This window comes from Perognathus longimembris, chromosome 4 (assembly GCF_023159225.1).
Source record: "Perognathus longimembris pacificus isolate PPM17 chromosome 4, ASM2315922v1, whole genome shotgun sequence".
Lineage (NCBI taxonomy): Eukaryota > Metazoa > Chordata > Mammalia > Rodentia > Heteromyidae > Perognathus > Perognathus longimembris.
Genome location: NC_063164.1, coordinates 49662559 through 49685845, shown reverse-complemented (window position 1 = coordinate 49685845; position 23287 = coordinate 49662559).

Sequence of the window (23287 nt, the reverse complement as noted above, 5' to 3'; positions counted from 1 at the left end):
CCCCCATCCTCCCACGGAACATGTCATAATGATCATAATGTTTTTGAATGTGTTATCTTTCCCAGAATTAGTTGAGAGACTGAAAGCAGGGAAAACAGTATGATGACTTTGGGAAGAATCAAAACATAAGGAAATGAAGACCTACTCTGGAATGATGGCAGTGAAAATGTGGAATAAGCTTGAGAAATATTACCAAAGTGCTGATGGCACTCAAGTACTGGCAGGGCTAAAGAAAAGGAAGGAGGTAATAAGTGTCTATATATTTCCTCATCTACTTCAATAAAGAAAAGAAGTTGGTACAGAGTTTCTAACATTCTTTTTAGTATTAAAATTCCATTATTTTCTGTCACTCTATTACCTGAAGATGAAACATTTATTTCAGTTATTTTGTATGGCATTTAATGATGTTATAACTATCCAAATAGCCCTTGGCAAAAAAAATTCCTATCCCTGTAATAAACAACAACTATGCTACAGTTCTTTTACAGTAACTGGGTTTCTTATTTATTCCAGCTTTTGGGAAAATTTGGGCTATGTTTGTAGCCTTATTTAACTTTTTATAAAAACAAAGTAATAATTTCTGATCTGTCAAGATAATTTAATTTTGAGCTAGCAAAATTTAATCCTTTAATATATGCATATTTGTATGAAACACATGCTTTTTCCTTCTTTTCATTTTGCTACTGAAACAGTCACATAAAGCAATGAAAAGAAGTAAAACTTAGCCATCTGCCTGGTATTAACATTGTTAACCTTAGGTTTGGCTCAAATATGGTTAAATAGGCATAGGCTTTTGTTTGGGCCAGCACATGAGAAGTTAGGCAGAAAAACAATAAAAACAGAATTGGGTTATAAAATTACAAGTTAAATCAGTGACTTGGATAAAACAAGGTATAGAAACCAGAAGATAAAGCATGATAGTTTTGGGGGTACAGGTCATTTCTTTCATGACTCTTAGTGTTGTTTGGACCATTTTTTTTGGAAGGGTGAAAGATCAAGAACACAAAAATAAAAGGAAAAATACGCTTGTTTCTACTCGTTTGTTCACTTAAAAGTGGGCTCTTGGACAAATTTAATTGTCATTTAATGTGTGTGTGTGTGTGTGTGTGTGTGTGTGTGTGTTATTGGGGATTGAACTTTGGTCCTCACACTCTACCACTAAACTGTATCTCCAGCTACAAAAGGTGATTTTATAATTAAAAATATAATTGTACAGCATTTTCTAATTTGAATAGTATACGAACCAATTTGGTACAATAGGAAGAGGAAGCAGAGAAAACCTCAGATTTTAACTTTGACTTTGTAGGAGTCATATTTTCAGGTGTTTTAAGGTAGAACATGAGTAGAATTATTGGAGAGAAGAAGCAAGAAGAAGAGGGAAAGGAGGGATGGATATAGAAAGAGGGGGGAGGGAAAAAAGGAGGAGGGGAAAAAAGGAAGGAGAAAAAAGAAAGGGAGAAGGGAAGGGAGAGAGGAGGAAGGTCTCAGAAGCATTTTAGTAGAGTACTTTGGGGTTTCCAGTCTCCTTTCTGGTTGAATCGTGAGGTCCCTTCTCTCTACTGATCTCCATAGTATGCTTATTGCCTAGAACAGTGCTTGATATGTAGTAAGCACTTCATGAATACTTGTTGACCTTCTAACTCTTGAAACTGAAGCTAACCGAGTTTGTAAAGTTTTTGTATTTGGAGAAACAAAAAAGGAAACACCTGCACTTTCTTAACCCACTTCTTTTACTATCAAGGAGAGGAACTGACAGAGAATTGTCTGAACTCAAGTCTCTTTATAGCAGCAGGGTAACAAGATCACTTCTGTAACTGACAATGGCTAAAGCAGAATAAATGTGAGGAATTATCATCCCTTGTGCCATAGGCTGAATACAATAGTATCTCAATAATTAATTCTATAAATGTCCTTAGAATTAGGAAAGTTCTTGAGGCTTCCTTTTACCCTAATTCTAGTCAAGTTCTCCCTAGACTTTTTTTTTTAAAATAAAAAGTTGGAGCTGGGAATATGGCCTAGTGGCAAGAGTGCTTGCCTCATATACACGAAGCCCTAGGTTTGATTCCTCAGCACCACATATATAGAAAGCAGCCAGAAGTGGCGCTGTGGCTCAAGTGGCAAAGTGCTAGCCTTGAGCAAAAAGAAGCCAGGGACAGTGCTCAGGCCCTGAGTCCAAGGCCCAGGACTGGCAAAAAAAAAAAAAAAAAAAGTAAAAAATAAATAAAAAAGTTGACAAAAGAAAGAAAACTCATAATATCTGAACTATAAGAACGTTACCAAGGCCTAGTGACCAAGAGGCCTAGCACTTGGCTTGCAGACCATTGTTGTTGGAAACTAAAGTTGATAAAAGTAAGCTTCTTGATGCAGTTTTAATTGGGGCCTAGGTTTCCATAGCCTATAGCTAATATCGTGGTTAGCTATTTCCTCAAGTGTGGTTTAACCCAGACTCCCCAATACAGGTTTATTATATACAAATACTTTGGAGGCAATGTTCATAATATACTAGGAAACTCTTTAAAATGTTTATTTCATATGTTTCCCTAGTAGTTAAAAAAAAAAAAAAGGTCTCCCCGTTTTGGATGGTGATATTAGGATTGAACTCAAGGCTTTGTGTGTGCTAGACAATCACTCTGTCACTTGAGCCATGTCCCCAGCCCTCTTGCTTTGTTTGTTTTTCAGATAAGGTCTCATGGTTTTGCTTACACTAGTCTTAGATTCAGATCTTCCAAGCTCTACTTCTTGAGAGGCTGGGATTACAGACATGCACCACCACACTTGACTGGATTTTATTTGTTTTTTAAACCCAGAAGGCTTTTGTAAAACCAAAAAATATTAATAGTTCAGTTCCTGGTTTGGGGATGTAGCTCAGTGGTAAAGCAGTAAAGCCCATACTTACCATATGGTGCATGGCATTTGTTCGATTTGATTTGCATGCATTCTTAGTGCAAATAGGAGAAAGAATATGGGAGTGAAGAACAGTCATAAGGACTGAGGACTACAGTTTAGCAGAATTCCCAATTTCAGCCAGGAACCTGAAGGTCTGCCCCATTAGTTCTCAACTAGCTATTCAGATTGCAACCATCTAGGGTTATAATTCCTGAAAATATAGATTCCGGGCAGACCTTCTAAATCAACATCACTGCAGTTGGGTTCAAGATGTGCTTGTGTCTCCACATATATTCAGATTCTAATGAAAATTCTTGATTAAGAAATACTTTGGGGGCTGGGGATATGGCCTAGTGGCAAGAGAGCTTGCCTTGTATACATGAGGCCCTGGGTTCGATTCCCCAGCACCACATATACAGAAAATGGCCAGAAGTGGCGCTGTGGCTCAAGTGGCAGAGTGCTAGCCTTGAGCAAAAGGAAGCCAGGGATAGTGCTCAGGCCCTGAGTCCAAGGCCCAGGATGGCCGAAAAAAAAAAAAAAAAGAAGAAGCCAGGGACAGTGCTCAGGCCCTGAGTCCAAGCCCCAGGACTGGCACCAAAAAAAAAAAAAAAAAAAAAAAAAAAGAAATACTTTGGCAATAAACTAAAAATTACAAATCTTTCTTAAAGATAAGCAGGAACATTTGTGGAAGAGGAAGGCAGAAAGTTTTCTAGTCTCAGTGTTCTATGGGACAAAATATGTTCTTATTATAGGGAAAAGGCACATTGAATCTTCAGAAATTCATTTCAGTAGCTATTCCCATTTCTTTTTTGGTTTGTCTTTTGTATGGAAAAGTGAAACAAAGGAAAACTAATCACTGCCCTCATTTCTTGTAAGTATACACTCTCTTCACTATGGTGCCATTTTCAAATCCCAGTTAGAAAGTTCATGTTGTGGGTGAAACTGGGTGAAGTAATTTTCTGGTACATTCAAGAATGAAGCCAATACATTGAACACGTTGTAGAAAACCCCAGTGCAGTCATTTCACCATCTTTTAAGGCTTCAGCTTTTGAGAAACAATCATAATTCCTCTTATCTTTCTTCAGAGATGTTATTTTCTAAAATATGGCTTTTTGCTAATCTTTTCCTCTATAGTTTGTGCATTTGGTATCTTATTTAAGAAATCTTTCCTACATTGAGGTCATAACTATTCACCTACATTTTTTTCTAAAGTTAAATGTCTTTTAAAACTGTTATTTTAAATTCCCATTTGTTATTGGAACTCCACTCTAGATCTAAAGTAGAGAAAGTTCCTGACCAACACAGAGAAGAATGCTTCACAGCTCCTGCTACAATTGAGATCAAAAGACCTTCAACAAATAAAATAGGAATGTACAAAGAGATTTCAAAACGATAAAATGGTGTCCAAAGAAGATAGAAGAGTAGTATCAGCCACTGAAAAACATAAATTATCTTAAAGTCAATGTGTTTTTCTTGTACTGAAGCGATAAGACCTATAGCATAAGTGGCCTAATAGCTAGTAATCACCCTTGCTGTAGATATATGTTTGTCAAATGTCTGACTTGGGTATGCTTATCATATATTTCATGTCTGTCAGGCCCTTGAAGATGCCCTTGAGCAAAAGTTACTTCACAACTCTACGTCAGGTCTAATAGAAAAACCCAACCAACTCAAAGAAAGAAATCTTTGCAAGTAATTCCTGGGAGGTATTCCTACAGGTGAACCTTGATGTGGTCTCTTATATACATCTGCTTCCTCAAGTCCCTGGCTCAACATTGGATCTTGTTGTTGAGTTTTGAGTTCTTGCTCTTGAATGTCTTTGTGATTATCTATCCCCTACTGTCTTCTACCTGACCCCAGCACTGCTTCAGATACCCAGTTGTACCCACCTGGGATTGACTTGGCTCACTTATGTCCTGGGCTCCATCAGACTCAGAGGGCCTTTGTATAGGATCTCCAGGACCCTCTCAAGCTGATGAGAATAAGCTTCCAGCCACAACCTCCCATCTGTTACCTGCTGGAAACTATTGTTTGCACTAGCCAAGTCAGACATCTACAAGACTCTCTGAATACTCAAATTATCTGATTGACAATCATCCTAGCAAAGGAGCTGTCTCCATGGCAATGAATTCATCTGTTTTCAAAGCTGTGACTTGGGTGGCACTTCCTTGGGCTGAGCAATACCACCCTTTGTGGGAGGAACTAGTTCCCTCTCACTAGGTAACTAATAGTTGGTGTACAAGGAAGATTCCCTTCATCCCCAGTAGCAGCTTTTCTCACTGTGAGAAATGTCACTGGTGTCACTGCAACCCTGGCTAGGGTGGCCTCTAGTAAGCAATGGAGTTGATAAAGCTGCCTTGCCTTGTGAGACAGATGGTTTCTTCCTTCCTCACAATCCAGTGTACTCTTTCTTCCCAGTGTGCATTCTAAGCAAGACAGACACATTCATGTTTTGGCCACTTCCAGATTCTCCACTTGGAATAGCCCAGGAATCTGAAGGCCTGACATCTTGTCCCTCAGGGTCACTGGCTTTCATGCAGGCCATGTTCTGAACCCTGCAGTAGTTAGTATTCTACATTAAAGCAAAATTTGGGCTTAGGAGTCCATAGGCCACAGAGATTTCATCTGTCACCAGAGTCCTAGCCATCAGAGGAACTACCAATGCTTAGTTTCAAGAACTGTAGATCTCGAGTTCTCCTGTGTTTCCCTCACAGTCCTAGCCACTCCACTACTGCGCTCAGCGTTCCCTCTCTGCCGATAAGCCTGAATCCAACCAGCTGGAGTTAGTCTCTCTGCAAGTCTCAGAAGACATTCCAGCCACATACAGTTTGTGTTGTGTCCTGCGCATTGATGACTGATCATTTAGGAGTGGTGCATCCTCAGTAGTTTATGTATCTTACTCCAAGAAGCCCAGCATGTGCTCCCAATCCAGGTGAGTAGGTCTTGTCCCTTCTACCAAAAATCTCCCAACTTTTTAGAGGGGTCAAAGTGTCAACAGGACTGGATTCTTCCAGAGGCTCTAGGGAGGAATCACCTCCCAGGTTTTAGAGCCCATTCACATTCCTTGATTTGTGACCCCCTTTTTCATTTTCAAAACCAGCAATGTTGAATCTCCTTGACTTTTCCTCCATAGTCATGCTTCTCCTTACCTGTGATCCTACTATAGATTGGATCCATCTGAATAACCCAGAATGTTCTGCCCATCCAAGGCTCTTTAATCACTCATCTGCTTTGATTAGTATCTGTGGAGTAAATTAACATGATCACAGGTTCTGGAGATTAGGGCATGGATATCTTTGGAGGACCACTCTTTAATCTGCCATGTACATTTTCATAGAAATACAACAATCAAATTATTTTTGCTCTGGCTATTTTTGAGGTAAGGCCTCCGTTTTTGCCCAGGCTGGCCTGGACATTGATTCTCCTGTTTACATTTCTCACTTTAGCTGGGATGACAAGCACATGCCATCATGACTGTCTTTTTCTGTTGCAACAGGGACTCGTGATCTTTTTTGCCTGAGCTTGCCTGGAACCTCAGCCCTCCCTATCTCAGATTCCTTTATTGTGAGGGGGACAGGAATTCCCCATAGAATCCACCTATTGGTTGAGATAAGATCTCACAAAGTTTTCGCCTGTGTTAGCCTTGAACAGTGATGATCCCAGTCTCTGCCTCTTGAGTAGTTAGGATTACAGGCATCAGTCACCAGTGCCTGGCCCTTTTTGTGGTTTTTATTGAGCCTTTTATATGACACTGATTTTCTTCATATTCTTCATCTATCAGTTATACTTCTAAAAAAAGGTTTTTTAGTGGTTTCCATGGAGTTTGCAATGTACATTTACAACTAACTCAAAGCTACTTTCAAATAATACTATATTATTTTATGGGTAGTGTGAGAACTTATAATAACAAAATTGTCCTATTTCCTCTGTCTTTTTTTGATGACTTTCCTTTCTTTATGTAGATCTTAGTTTCTAACCTATCTTATTAGCATTTTCTCCAAAGAACCTTTTTCCAGGCCTGTTTACTGCCAGTAAAATATCTATATTTTTGTTTGTCTGAGAAAGTCTTGATTTTTTTTCACACAGGAACAATAATTTCACAGAGTGCAGAATTCTAGGTTGGTGATAATTTTCTGGCAATATTGTAATTATTTCATTCCATTATATTCTTGCATGTATCTTTTCCAGGGAGTGATCATGTAATTCTTGCCCATCAATAGGTGGGATAATTTCCTACCCCTTGTTTTCTTTCAGGACCTTGTTATTTAATGTTCTATACTTTGATAATGCTACAGCTATGTATGGTTTGAGGGCATTTATTCTTCTTGTCTAAGCTTCTCTGATCTGTGTTTGACATTTAAGCAATCATTTGGGAAGCAATAATGATTGAAAATTTATTGCTTCAAATATTTATTCCATTCTTTTCTCTTTTTCTTCTCGTTCTTGCTGTGTGTATTGTGTGTGTGTGTGTGTGTGTGTGTGTGTGTGTGTGTGTGTGTATGTACCATTTCTAGTTATCCCACAGTTACTGGATAGTCTATTCTTCCTCCATTTTTTTTTTTTTTTGGCCAGTCCTGGGCTTTGGACTCAGGGCCTGAGCACTGTCCCTGGCTTCTTCCCGCTCAAGGCTAGCACTCTGCCACTTGAGCCACAGCGCCGCTTCTGGCCGTTTTCTGTATATGTGGTGCTGGGGAATCGAACCTAGGGCCTCGTGTATCCGAGGCAGGCACTCTTGCCACTAGGCTATATCCCCAGCCCTTCTTCCTCCATTTTTAAATCCTTTGTTCTCCTTGATTTTTTTTTTCAATCTTTCAGGCTTCTACTGATATATTTTCAATTTCAGAGAGCTTTTGCTCATCCATGTTCTGGCTATCAATAAATCTATCAAAGACTTTTTTTTCAGTACTGCACTAGGGTTTGAATTCAGGTCCTTAAACTTGCAAGTCTACCACTTGGGACATAGTATCAGTCCTGCTTTTTGCTAGTTTGGAGATGAAGTCTAGCAAACTTTTCTGTCTGAGCTGTCCTTGAAATCTCAGCTAGGAGTAGCTAGGATTATAGTGTGGTACCGGCTTGTCAAAGGTGTCCTTAATTTCTATAACTGTTTTTGTTTGATATGCACATGTTTGTTTGTTTTTAAAATGGATTTCTATCTCTTCATCTCTCTCTGTATTCTTCAGTGTTGCATACTTTGCACATTGGAGCTCTTTGCACATTAATCATATGTATCTTAGATTTCCTGTTTCATAACCCCTGCCATCTGGTTCTGATGCTTGCTCTGTCTTTCAAACTGGGCTGTTTTTTGTGGGTTTTTTTTTTTGCCTTTTTATGCCATGTAATTTTTTCTTGGTAGCCCCACATGGTGTATTGGTAGAAAAACTATGATAAATAGACCTTCAGTAATGTAAACAGGGTAAGAAGCATTCGTGATCCTATGATTAGGTTCTAGTTTTACAGTGAGCCTGACTCCATACTGCAAACATCCCAAGTGTTTCTCAGAGTTGGTTTTTTGTTGTTGTTGTTTTTTTTCATTCTTTGCCAGACCAGGATGACAAGAGTAGACTGGACTTGGATAATTCCTTTCCTCAAGTTAGTCAAACTCTGATAAAGCACCAGCAGGCTAGGTTCTGGCTAACTAGTTTTCCCAGAGGTTAGACTTTGTTATGAAGAGCAGAGGATCTGCTCTACTTCAGATGGGTCTTTTCCTCTTTCCTCTTTCTGATAGAGACACATGGAGATATTTCAGATATTTGATGAGAGAACCTGGCTGAGCCCCTGGAGGTAAAACACATCTTTTCATGTTTAAATCAAGAGCTTATTTACTCACTGCATAACTTAAAAAATATATATATTCTTTTACCAATCAGGAGATTAGAAGTCCCAAATCAAAGTTAATAAGCTATTGTTAGTAAGTTATGGAGGTGGAGGGAAAAATTATTGCTATGTCTCTCTCTTAGTTTGTGGTAGTCACTAGCAATTCTTGGCATTCTTTGGCTGGTAGATGGATCACGCCAACCTTTGCCTCCACCTGCACCTCCACATGGCCTTCTCTATGTGTCCTGTTCTGTCTCTATAAAGGGCACCCACTGGATTTTTAGTTCACTTTTATCCAGTGAGATCTCAACTTAAACCATAACCAGTTACATCTGCAATGACTCTGTTTCTATATGAAGTCACATTCTGAGGCTCTACATCTTAGGGAAACAGTCAACTCAATAAAGATTTATGACACAACAGAGCAGTGTACAAGCTACTCTTTATAGAGTGATATACACAGTTTTTTGGGGGTGGGGATAATAAGAATTTTTTCGTGCAGTACTCAATTTCCTCCTCACCTTTGTAGGTAGTCTTGAGAGGGATGCAAATCAACATTTCTCATCCCACTACAATCATGTGACCCCAGATAAGACAAGTGGACTCATGGGATATTTGCTTATTGCAAATTTATGTTACTTTATACTTTAGCAACCTTCCAAAGATGCCTTTTGTTCCACACTAAATTACACATATTTCTTAGCACTGTAGGTTTGTGAATGCACAGAGCACATTAAACAATCTGGACTCGGCACTTTTCATCTGGAGAGGGGTACACAAGGTTGAGAAAAAATGAGAATTCATCATGAGAACAGCACCCCGACAAGAGCTAGTAGTTCCTGTTGCTTTGACTGTAAGAGCTGCCCAAATTCCTGTCTTGTGTCCAGCTTTAGCTTTAGGTGCCCATCAATCCCGTAACTTCCTGGCTGGTAACCCATCAAAGTCCCTTTGTGCTTAAGTTAGCCAGATGCATTCCCATCATTTCCCTCCAAAGAAACCTGGCTGTTACACAGTTACAAGATTTTTTTTTTTTTCAGCATTGTGGCTGCTTTGCATATTTAGCTCTGAGTTCTGACATGCTGAGTTTACTACTACATGAGATACTACCTTCAAAATGTCAATCCCATCTTAAACCCACGAATTAATGCAATTACAAGACAGCACATCAGCATTATTATTGATTTACTTATAACCCATCTTGTTCTCAAAGAATTTCATTGTGTTCAATGATCCTACATATGTACAGCAAAAAAAAATCACCTTTAAAATAAGGAACAAGAAATGAAACAAAGAGGAAATAAGGATATGAAAGTGAGGGAGAGCCACTGTAGAGCTTAATGCACGAAATGGTTTCTGCAAAGGCTAAGACAACAGGTAGGAGAAAGACACGGCAACTTAGAAGGTCTATAGGCTGGGGCTGGGGATATGGCCTAGTGGCAAGAGTGCTTGCTTTGTATACATGAGGCCCTGGGTTCGATTCCCCAGCACCACATATACAGAAAACGGCCAGAAGTGGCACTGTGGCTCAAGTGGCAGAGTGCTAGCCTTGAGCAAGAAGAAGCCAGGGACACTGCTCAGGCCCTGAGTCCAAGGCCCAGGACTGGCCAAAAAAATAAAATAAATAAAATAAAATAAAATGGCAACATTAAAAAAAAAAAAGAAGGTCTATAGGCTACATTGGCTGCTGTGGTATTTGGCAATAATGCTTTCTAGATTAAACAGGACCTTTTCAATTTGTAAGTCTCTTAAAAGCTTATAATCTCCATGTTAAAAATGAGAACATGGGCTGGGAATGTGGCTTAGTGGTAGAGTGATTGACTAGCATGCATGAAGCCCTGGGTTTGATTCCTCAGCACCATATAAACAGAAAAAGCCAGAAGTGGTGCTGTGGCTCACGTGGTAGAGTGCTAGCCTTGAGCAAAAGAAGCTCAGGCACAGTGCTCGGGCCCTGAGTTCAAACCTCAGGACTGGAAAAGAAAATTAGAACATGAGCTGGGCATTGCAGAAAAATCTGTAAGACTCTTATTTCCAATTAATCACCAAAAAGCTGGAAGTGGAGGTGTGGCTCAAGTGGTAGAGTAGCAGCCTTGAGCAAAAAAGCTAAGTGACAGTGCCCAGGCCCTAAGTTCTAAGCCCCAGGACTAGCAAAAAGAAAAAAAAAAAAAGGAAAGAAAGAGAACATGAGATCATTAAGCAACTTGCCAAACAATTGCCTGACTGAGTAATAGAAAACAATATATTTGTTTAAAGTCTTTATGTCAGTACTTCAATGTTGGCAACATTTCTAAAATAATTGCTTTCTTCCTTCCCTTCCTCACTCCCTCCTTCTCTCCTTCCTTTCTTCTCTTCTTTGCTTTTTTTTGACATTAGTTAAAAAGGCTTTAAGCTGTAATTTTCTCTCTCCCTTTCTTCTTCCCTTTCTCCTTCCCTCCATCCCTCCCTTCCTTCCTTCCTTCCTGTCTTTTTCTTCCTTTCTTTCTCCCTCCCTCCCCCTCCCTCCCTCCCCAACCTCCTTCCCTCCCTCCCTCTCTTCCTTCCTTCCCTTCTCTTTGTTAGTATTATTCCAAAAGCCTTTTAGCTCTAGTGCTTTATTTTAAATTAATGATGACTTATTTTGCTTTACACACCGATGGATTTTGGAATATATTTCATAATCTGTTTTTACAAACTGGAATATTCCAAATGGTTTAGAGAAACTATTAAAAAGAAACCTGTAGTCAATCTCTGTGTAATCAAACATCATTTCCTTTCCTCATTATTTTAGTGGTGTGGGGTTCTCATATGTCAGAAATGTTGGTTCCCCTCTCCCAGTTTATAAGGTAAAGGCTAGATTTTAAATGCAAGTGCTGCATAAAGATTTTGCTCATACATAGTAACACAGTAAACACAATCATAAGATACTGATCATTATTGTAATGATGATTTCCCCATTTTAATATTTATTGCCTTTTTTCCCAATCAAATCTTTTCCAGAAAGACTCTGAGGCAACTATTGATACATCACAAGTGCCATCTAGTGCTTTCTTTGAAAATAACATTTTTTTTCCTTCCAGAAATGAGAACAAGCAAGATGTAGATAGAACATTCACCCCTAGGCCAGGGTGGAATTAAATAGTCCTACTTCCTAAAAATGGCTTGTTTATTTCAGTAAACTATATTTTAAAAGAAAAATTTAGAAGCAATTTTTCCTTGGCTACAGTCAGATCTCCCAGTACTTTCTTGGTTTTAATTCTACACAGAGACAAATTTATGAAAGAATGTGAAAGAAAGTAATGTTAAAGTGATATATTTCATGGAGGAATAAATAATAACAATATTTTGAACAACATTCTACCTTCCAATATGACATGTCACTAAGCTCCATCTTCATCATTATTATTTTATGCCCCAAGTTTTTATCCCTAGATTTTCTCCTCTTTGAAGTATTGAAGCATCACAGTCATCATTAGCAGAAACCACAGAATTAGCCAAAAGCCTGCTAATTTGTTGTAGGATCCAGTGCTGGCATCAAGGGAACAAATATGCACTTTTGTCTTTACCATGAAGGAGCTTAAAATCAAGGAGAGGAATAGGAAAAGAGAGAGGATAAGGGCAAGTATAAAGAAGCAACGCAATTACAGACAAGAGCTTTCACCATAGCCCAGAAAATCTTGGGAATATGCTCACCCTTTTCTTCAGTGTTGGTACCTGTGTCATGTAGCTTGCCTTTGAAATGTCAGCCTGATTGTTCTCTTCTCCCTTATGGTGGCTTTGATTTCCTCCTCCTCCCCCAAGCCTGGAAAATTGCAACAGACACATGCTTTGGCTTTCCCACCTCTTCCACTGCAGACTGACATTATGAGAAGATGCCTTCAACTTTTCATTCCTTTCCTCCAGAGTTCTCAGGGACTTATCAAATCATTAGTTACAGAGGGCCATGTTTGATGACTGTTCCTCAGTTCACACATACTGTTCAACTCCCTGGCATTTGGGGATACCACAGAAGGAAGTCCCTCCTCTTCCTCCTCCTCTTCTTCTCCCCACCCCCTTCTCTGTTTTGGGATCAAGGGTGATGGGAATCTGCATTCCCAAAAATATGAAAGCCTACTCTCCCACCCTCCAGGTTAACAGGTGCCTAATTCCCCAAAGCAGGAAACACCTGCTTAGTGGGTTTGCACAACAGGCTCTTGGAACCAGGCCTGCGTTAATTACTTCAGGCCGAAACCACAAACTTGCCAAGCCCATCTCAAAATTTTTTGTACCCTCCAGTCACCTTCACTCAGGACCCTACTTAAGTCCCTTCACCCATGCTCCCAGTACACCTCATGTCTTTTGGCTCTCCTCAGGTCACCATAGCATTCCTCTTTCACTTTCCATTAAGGTTGATCTGGTCTGTTGAGGTTGTTTATTGCTCCTTCTTTATTCTAATATCCTGGTAACTCCATTTTCCTAACAAAGGGATCCACAATATATCTGTGTTTTCAAATTGTTGGCTTTTCTATTATTTTTAATTGTTTTGGTCTCTTGGTATTCCTTTTTATAATACTTTCAACTTTTTCTAGATACTTCATTTTATTAGTTATTCTCTCATTTACCATTTCTCTCCTCCACAGACCCCTCTTTCCTGTTGATCTCCCTCCAGAGACATCACATGGTTCTCCAGTCTCTACTGGTGACTGATCTTGCTGCATAGCCAAGTCCTGTTAGAACTTCCCTTTCCTGCTTTTGGGGGTTGTTTTTTGCTGTTTTGGGATCACTAGTCTTACCCTTTCTTTGGCTTTTTCTTTGTTTTTCAAGCAACGTCTCAAAAGTAGACTCATGAAAATTAAATATTCCAAGTCTTTGTGTGTTGGAAATTCTTTTTGTTTTGTCTGAGACCAGGACTTGAACTCGGATTCTGACACTTTTGCTAATTGGCTGGTGCTCTCCCGCCTGAGCTATGCTCCCTATCCCTTTGAAATGCTTTGATTCCAGTTGCACGCATAGTTGTGCCTGCGAATTATACATTGTGTATCATGCATAGTGCATATTATATATCATACATGTGTAGTGCCTAGATTTTTAAGGCCTCCAAAGACAACCATCAGAGTCCAGAGTCAAAGCCAAACTGCAAGGGTTGTTTATTACCAGTTCGAACACGGTCCCCCCCTCCCCCCCACTCATTGTCAGTGACGCTGAGAGGCCCTGAGCACAATTCCAGCACAGCTTTTATAGACAAGTACAGGGAAGATGAGGGAAGATGAGGAAGACCCCCGGTTACAAGTACACGATTGGTTGACATTTGCCCTAGTTTACTGGTAGCCTCAGGATTGGCCTGGGTCTTCCCGCTGAAGCATGGGTCAGACGGCCTTAACCCTGGGGGTGGGCCTCCAGGAGTGGTCACGTAGCCACAATCCTGGAGCCAGCCCGTTCCTACCTCCTGGTCCAGGCTGGGGTCTGAGAGCTGACAGTTATGTCCAACCTTGAGTGGGCTCCCGGCGCGGACAATTAATCACGTCCTGGCGCCAGATAGTGCCCAGATTCGGGGGTGTGTGTGCGTGGGGGAACGTGTGGTTACAGAGTAGCTATAGGAAGACTGCTGGTATTTTTCCACTTCCCCATGGGTTAGCAAGCAAAGGTACAGAAGCAAAATAGCTGTTAGGGGCATAATGGTCACAATTTTATTCTCTACGCTCTTCACATGCTCAGTATTGTAGTTGACATTGATGCATTTTAGAAGCCATGTTGCTCATGAACAGTGCGGTATCAATTTGATTCTGTTCTTTGGTAACTATTTTCCATTTCTAAAATTGTATATGTCTGCATTTTGTTTATAATATGAATGAATTGACACATCAGTGCAGAGCTTAGCTCTGAAAATATAGAACTTCATTGTTAATTCAAAGGGCAGGATGCTGGTGGCTCGTCTGTAAGCCTTCTTATTCTGGAGGCTGAGATCTGAGGACCACAGTTCAAAGCCACCAGAGGTGAAAAGTCCCCATGAGCCTATTATCTCCATTTAACCACTAGAAAACCAGAAGTGGAACTGTGGCTTAAAGTGGTAGAGCACTAGCCTTGAGTAAAAGAGCTTCAAGGATAGTACCCAGGCTCCGAGTTCAAGCCCTACGATGACCACCACCACCAAACAAAAGTTAAATTGAAGAGATTTGTTTTTTAAGGTTCTTTTTTTTTTTTTACTGTAATTGCAAAGGGAATATCATTTTTCTTCATCTTCAAACTTGGCCAAAGAATCTAATGTGGTGAGGTATAAAAATGAATCCTCCTAAAGTCTTCAGCCTTTTTTTTTCTTGTAAAGTCTTGTGCAAATATTCACAAGAACTCCTTCTATTCTTCTTAAGTTATAAATCTATCATTGGAATTATTGTTTGAACAAAGGAATCTTTGAGATTGTAGAAATTGTTGTCATATTGTATGCATATAATCTTTATGGACACCTGTAATTCTGATTAAAGAGTTTTTCTTGTTGATTGGCTGCCCTGGGGATAATGTTGTAGCTGGCACTTAGGTTCCCAGGTGACATAAATAATAGTATGGTTGCTCCCTCAAATCTGAAAAGGATCTTTGGCTGTCTCTTCTTACTATTTACACAATTGTCCTTAGCATAACAAAGAGTTTACGAGAATCTTGTGCTGTTTACATTTCTACACAGAAACACATCTGGTTCAGCACTATGGACCACAAAGATAACTTCTCAATCAGGAGTTGGTTTTATGAGCTCTTTCAGCTTTCATACCTGAGCCCTGGTCACAATGTAGAGCCTTCTCAGTATTTACAACATGGATCACTTCAAATCCCTTCATGAACTCTGGGGAGCAAGGATGAAGGAATATTTGGTAACAATAGAGCTGACAGAGTGGCAGTTCTTTTAAATTAACAATAAAGCTAGCCATTTCTTTCCTCCTTTTCCCCAGACCCATACCAAGCTAGAATAGGGCAGTTTCTCAGATTATTCTTCTAAATATAATGGTAAGTCTTTCTACCTAAAGCAAAAGTAGTTTCTAGATTAGCACAGCATTACATCCTTATTAAACATATTGTTGAATAAAGTAACCAGCTCCAGGACATAGAACAGTAGAATAAAATAATAGTGTAGAAAGGAAGTTTCCCAATGGTCCATAAGAACCTCTGTATCACCAGTGAAATTGATCCACAGATAAAATAGAACAGATTAGAGTCTAGTGATGATAGTCTGCACTGGAAGATCCCTTGATTTATCTTAGAGGGGCTAGTGGGGGACCCAGTAGGGAAAAAGAAAGGCATTTAAATAAATGGTGCTAGCTCAAAGAACACTTGCATCTTAAAACTGGATAGGTATTATCCAACTATTGATTAGAAAGTGTCCACTAATTTACACTCTTAGTAGCTTGCTTGAAAAATACTCTGGGTTGTCGTCTTTGTTTAAGGATGTTTGAAAAGATTGGATATGCTGTTTACTAAGCAGAAAGTTCTCTTTATGCACATGTAAAACGATGTGACTAATATTCAAGCAATATGGTTCGAATGCCTCTGACATATGGAAGGCAAGATCTGATGTAAGTATGTGTGGATGTCCACAGAAAACATTGATTTAAAGAGAGTTGGGTATGGAGCAGACAGGTATATTTTTATCAGTCAGAATTGTTGATTATAAATAACAGAAACTGAGTCTGGCTAGTTTATAAATAATTTATTGAAAGACTTAGAGGTTGCTCACAAATTGACCAGAAAACTGAGAATCAAGCTTGAAAAAACATGAACCAAATGAGGCCATTGCTGCCAGCTGTATGGACATCACTCATGATTCAGTTGAGACAGCCAGCTGCCAAACTAGGATACAGGGGATCATCTAGGTACCTAGTGACCACATGTGCCATGCAGAATAATGGCCTTCAAGCCTGGAAGTATATGAACATGTTCTCTTGTATGGCAGTGATAGACATGTGCCTTCATTGAGAATTGAGATGAGGAAACTTTCCTGTTTTGGAGGTGGGCCCATTCACAGGATTCCTTGAAAGTAGCCAACTTTCCCCAGTGTTGGTCAGAGGGACAAGTGACTAGAGACGAAAGGTGAGAAGGATGCAGAGCTATTACTCTTCGAAAGGCACCAGGAGCTAAGAGGTGTATTGGTGGATATTAGTCATGGGAAAAGTCTCCATTAGAGCCTGGAAGCAAAACACTTTCCCAGCATCTTAATTCTAGCCCAACTTGGACCTATGTAATATTCCTGACCTACAGAATGGTTGTAAAATAACAAGCTTGTGGATTTTTGTTTGTTTTGCCAGTCCTGGGGCTTAAACTCAGGGCCTGAGCACTGTCCCTGGCTTCTTTTTTCTCAAGGCTAGCACTCTACCACTTGAGCCACAGGGCCACCTTCAGCTTTTTCTGTATATGTGGTGATGAGGAATTGAACCCAGGGCTTCATGCATGCTAGGCAAGCACTCTACCACTAGGCCACATTCCCAATCCCTCGGGCACGTGCAGCGTGTGTGTGTGTGTGTGTGTGTGTGTGTGTGTGTGTGTGTGTGTGTGGTCATTTGTTCTGGCAGTGATAGAAAACAAATCCTCTATCTGCTGTCCCTGCCATGATGCTGAGGTAAAGAGGGCTTCACCCTGGTGGAAGACTATGCACATGTCCTTCCTATGGAGCTCCCTTCTCTTCTCTCGACACTACTGATGTTTCCCTTCTACCTCTTTAGGGACCCAAGGCTATGGACTTAATTCTCTGAAACAAGATCTTTAATATATTATCCCAATGGTCAACTAGAACCCTTCTGTGTTATTGTCAATATCTCTTTGAGTTTGGAACTTCCATGAATTTGCTCTTACTTTACTTATTGATTGCCATTGGTTTACTTACTTGTTTGTTTGCTTGCTTGCTGATTCAGGGTCTAGAAATTTAGCTCAGGTTGGCTTCAAACTTGATAACTTCTGGCTTCAGCTTCCTGAGTCCTGGGATTACAGTCATGCACCACTATTCCTAGCTAGTTTGACTATTAATGGGCATGCTTTCTTCATCTTATTTTAGGGTATGAGTCCCACCCACCCAGATTGTTCTTGATTTCATTTAGCTTCAGGCTACTAGGTACTTCAAAAGCTTTCTTATGGTGACTCTCTTTCTATTTGCCAGTGTTATGTGTTCTTTGAAGGCAACATGCTCCCTTTATCATTGTAAAAAATGAAAATTGGGCTGGGAGGGGACATGATCCTTGTTTATTGTTTAGATTGGTTGTCTTGTTCTTGGGGCTCTGAAAGAATGGAAATGACTGGATTGTTCTTGGAAGAATGTGGCCCAGTCTCAGCTGCATGCCATGGGAGAAATGCAGATTACTGTGAGTTTCCACAAGGGTGGCTTGGGAGGAAGCAGAGGTTGGGAATATCTGGGTTGGCATCAAGGAAGCCTTTTAACAGAAAAGACACACCTAGGGTCGAATCCTGATTATCCCTTTGCCTATGCAAACGTAGTCAAATTTAGTTTATATGAGCTTCCCATATTACAAGTTCATTCACCTGAAATATGGGTATTGCTGCATCCATCTCTCTTCAAGGATTACAGGAAATAATACTGGTAAAGTGCTTACCAAAGCCTTAGTATAGAATAATACTATTGGGTAATTCTGGAGTGAAGTGACATGGATTAATCTTATTTAATCCTGCTTATTAAGCCTGTTACATAGATCAGGAAACTGAGGACTAGAGAATGTAGGTAAGCTGCTTAAGGTTATAACCATTAATGACAGGACTGGGATTTGAACCTAGGCAGCCTGGTTTTGGCCTCTGCGTGTAAACACCATACTGTAGTCCTCCAGTGGTTGAAGGCTCTTGTGCTGAGGCATGTTAAGCTTCCTGTATTGTTTTTTTTTTTTTTTTTTTGCCAGTCCTGGGCCTTGAACTCAGGGCCTGAGCACTGTCCCCGGCTTCTTTTTGCTCAAGGCTAGCACTCTGCCACTTGAGCCACAGCACCACCTCTGGCCATTTTCTATATATGTGGTGCTGGGGAATCGAACCCAGGGCTTCATGTATATGAGTCAAGCACTCTTGCCACTAGGCCATATTCCCAGCCCCTCCTGTATTGTTTCGAGGGTATGGAGCCAGGTTCATTTTAGGAATTGGCGTGGGGCTGAATAAACAAAAGGGGTAAATGGCTCCAGATATGAGTAAGCAGTCGGTGACTATAGGTTCCTGTTTCCTATGGGTTATGGGCATTTGTTTATTGATTTGCATGCTTTTGTGTTGTATTTGCTTTTGTGGAGGTAACATCTACATAACAGTAAAGAGCACAGATCTTAAGTGTATGATCCAGTGAATTCTTGCACGTGTATGTACCTGTGTAGTTGTAACCTGGTCTCATAATGAAACATTTTCTTTCTCTTGTAACCAGTTTGAGTCATTCTCTCTTTGTAGCTAATATTTAAAAAGGAGAGTATGTCCTTCCTTCTAAAACTTGGCCGGGAGCTGTGTATGATAGTTCATGCCTGGAATCCTTATACTTCAAAGGCTGAAGTGGGAGGATCTGGAGTTTGATGTCAGCCTAGGCTACACTACAAGACAATGTCTCAAACAACAACAAAAAGCATAAAGTGTAAGGAACACTGGTCTCTGCTAGCAGATAATACCTGGGATGCATGGTCACCTTGGTAGCAACTGTTTATTTGATTTTTTTTTTTTTGGCCAGTCCTGGGCCTTGGACTCAGGGCCTGAGCACTGTCCCTGGCTTCTTCCCGCTCAAGGCTAGCACTCTGCCACTTGAGCCACAGTGCCGCTTCTGGCCGTTTTCTGTATATGTGGTGCTGGGGAATCGAACCTAGGGCCTCGTGTATCCGAGGCAGGCACTCTTGCCACTAGGCTATATCCCCAGCCCTGTTTATTTGATTTTTGAGCCACCATCTGGCTATGTTGCCCATTTTGGCCTTGAATTGGGCTCAGTCCATCCTCCTTCCTAAACCTCCAGAGTAAGTGGATTACAATCCCACAAAACCATGCCCTGTGGAGGATTGTTTCAAGCTTTTTAGAAAGGAACTTTTGAAGAAGAAGACTTGTATGATCCAGATACCTTTGTGCAAAGGCCTGTAGAAATTGCCCATGGGTGACCTTTTGATGTCAGGGGCCCAAACAGGCAATTTCAGCTCTTTTCAATATGCAACTGAAGAGCTGTTAAGTCTGCCTACACAGGCTCAGACCACTGATTACATCAAAGATTCCCTTACTTCAGTTACCAGGCTTTTTTTCCATCCCATAAATGCTTCTATACTCACTTGGGGAAACGGATTTGAGTGTGTTATGCTTTGCTATCTGGCTGTCTTGTGAATTAACAACTTTCTCAGCCAGGCAAGGTAGAATCTGCATGTAATCTCAGCACTCAGAAAGCTGAGGCAGGAAGATTGTAAATATGAGGCCAGCCTGGTCTATACAGTGAGACCCTCTCTTAACAACGCCAAAACAAATCAAAGCAAGACACTCCCACACCCTACCACCACATTTTTTTTGCAAAACGTAAGGATCAGTTTTTTGTTTTATTTTTTCTGAGAAGCAGGGGAAGACAAGCCTGGATCATTAACATGATCAGCATTCAGATCAAGATAGAGAAAATTTCCAATCATGTGTCTTCTCTCAGTCAAAGGGCCAAAGTGAATTTTTTCTATTAACCTTTAATGCCATTGGTGAGTTTAGGCTGTTTTGCACTTCATAAAAGTGGAATATACAGTTTATCTTCTTTCACATTTAGTTTCTTTTCACCCTCTGTTTTAATTAAACGCAATAGGTTTGACAGACCATTAATCTGTAAAGAGATGGTCTCATTCCATGAGCTATGACTGTTTAGCATGACACATACCCTTCCCCAAGGGCACTAGACAAAAGCTCTACAGCCTGAGTTTCTCTAGGCAGCTAGCAGTGGAAAGTGGAGTTGAGGAGGAAAAACCAGACTGGGTGTGCCTGCTCAACACTCCTGAAGGCTGTGGCCTCCCGAGGGCCCCCGTTAAGGGAAAAAATAGGCTTTGAAGCAAGTCCAGTGAGCAGTGAATGTTAGTGACTTTCTTCCTTGCTGTAGTTCCTCATCAATCAGGTTTGAAAATGGACAAGGGCTGATATTTGGCTAAAGGTGTTGTGTCCTTGTCCTCTGCAGCTGTGGTGCAGGGAAAGGTCTGAGTTGTACATTGGAAGCAATCACTGTCCATGGCTCCCTCCAGCCTCAGGATCTCATCTTGGGAGGACAATTGTAGTTGTCTCCCATTGGAAGCATTGGTTTCTATCACTTCCATTTTTTAGAATAATCCCACTTTTTAAACAAGAAGATCCAAGAACCCTTCAAAACTTGGTTGGGCCTACTCCAGGATAGCTTCTGAAAGACAAAGAAGCTCTTAAAATGCTTATACTTGAGGATAGGTTGGTGGTAAGCCTCTGGATTTCCTTCTAAAGAGGAAAAGAAAGGGAAAGCCATGTGTTCATTTATCAGTAAGTGCATCCAATAGATGCATGAATTACTATGTTAATAATCCAGCTCATCCCAGATCACCAGGTTCTGCATCCCTGCTCTGTAACTACCTACTCAGGGCCCTGGCAAGAACACACATCAGTTCTTTAGCCTGTTCCTTCAACTGTGGAATAGAGCAGCTTCCCACCTTACAAGGACAATGTGAATGTCCTTGACAATGTAAATGAATTGGCTATATTTTGAAGCTTGATAAGGTCCTGATAAGTATATTTCTTCTTGTACCTCTTCAAATTGCTTTTTAGCCTCTTGGCTAAAATCATGTGTATTTCCCTTTTACAGGTGGAATCACCTGCTCTGTGAGAATAAAAACATCTTAGCTGGATGGCTCAGATTCTGGGGATTCTGAGAACAGAGAAGCAAAGAAGTTTGCCAGGTAAAATTCAGAGTTTGGATATTGCTGACTGCATCCCTGTGGTGGTGTTTAATAACTTCTGTTTCCTATATTTCCTGTAAACTAGTGTTCCATATACAGGCTTAATCTGATTTGATTTGGCTTTTCTTTTTGCAGGGGGGGGTGCAAAACCACATTGTATATATCCAAAGAAAGGCATGGAGATTTGCGTACCTTTCTTTCTGTGATGACAGCAGCAACTAATTATCACCGTCTAGACAATTTTCATACTTTATTATTTTATCTAGTTAGAAAACAGTTCTTAAGTTGACAGCTCACTTCACATCATCTTGGAAAATAATGAGGCTCTGTTAACCTTCAATATATATAAGTGGAAATTTTCTAAATTCTCATCTATGGCAGGTATGGTCAGTTTGGTCAGTTGTGTCTATTCAGCCTGCTCCCACTCTGCTTTTTTTGTTGTTGTTGTTACTAGTCTGGGGCTTGAACTTGGGGCTTGGGAGTTGTCCCTGAGCTCAAGGCTAGTGCTCTACCACTTGAACCACAGATCCACTTCCGGCTTTTGTTATTGTTGCAGTTTTAGTGGAGATAAGAATCTCACAAACTTTCCTGGGATCTTCAGATCTTAGTTTCCTGAGTAGCTATGATTATAGGCATGAACCACTGGTACCTGGCTTCCACTCTGCTTTTTTATGTGTTGGTAGATCTCATCTGCTTTTTAGCTTTTGAAGCTTGGATGGTTTCTAGGAAGTTCTTAAGCCACAGAATTATTAAGTAGGAAAATTGGAATTTCTGAATCAGAATCATCTCCTTTGTAACAATTTTCAATGGAATGTACAAGATTAGCTAACTTGCAGATATCCTACCTCTAATTTTATCAAGTGATAGTGTGAATTTTAATATACTTTTAGTTGATTGCTGCTGGCCACAAACAACCCCACAGAAACAATAGATATAGTCAGATAAATCTCTTTTATGCTGTTGCTCACCATATAAATTCCTGTTGTGGAGCCTATCTTGATCTTGAGTTGAACTCTTATCCACTTTAGGTGTGGAGGTGTAGCTTCGTGGCAAAGCACTTGCTTAATGTGTGCAAGGCCCTGGTTTCTATCCCCAGCACCACAAAAAAAAAAAAAAAAAAGTAATGTCTCATCCTGATCATGCACAAAGCACTGAATCCTTAAAATTAACTTAGTTATGATGTCATATTTTAGGTAAAATCATTTTTGATGGGATATGAATTTCAAGACACAAAACAAATTAAAAGTAGAAATGAAGGGGGCTGGGGATATAGCCTAGTGGCAAGAGTGCCTGCCTCGGATACACGAGGCCCTAGGTTCGATTCCCCAGCACCACATATACAGAAAACGGCCAGAAGCGGCGCTGTGGCTCAGGTGGCGGAGTGCTAGCCTTGAGCGGGAAGAAGCCAGGGACAGTGCTCAGGCCCCGAGTCCAAGGCCCAGGACTGGCCAAAAAAAAAAAAAAAAAAAAAGTAGAAATGAAGGAGGCATAGAAACCAAAGATTATTCTCCAAGTACATGACTGAAAGCTGACTTGGAGGGTTGGCAGTAGGAAAACTCAGCTCTGATTACATTGTGCTAGACACAACCTTCTTAGTAAGTTGGAGATTGGAATTTCTGCATTTCCTCTTTTGCAGTGAAACAGCTCTAAAGTTTCAACATGAATACACATGATTAGTACACAGGATAAAAATTTAAAAATATAGTATAGGCTGGCGATGCTGTTCTGTGAGAGCATGGTTGCCTGCGTGCAGAAGGCTCTGGGTT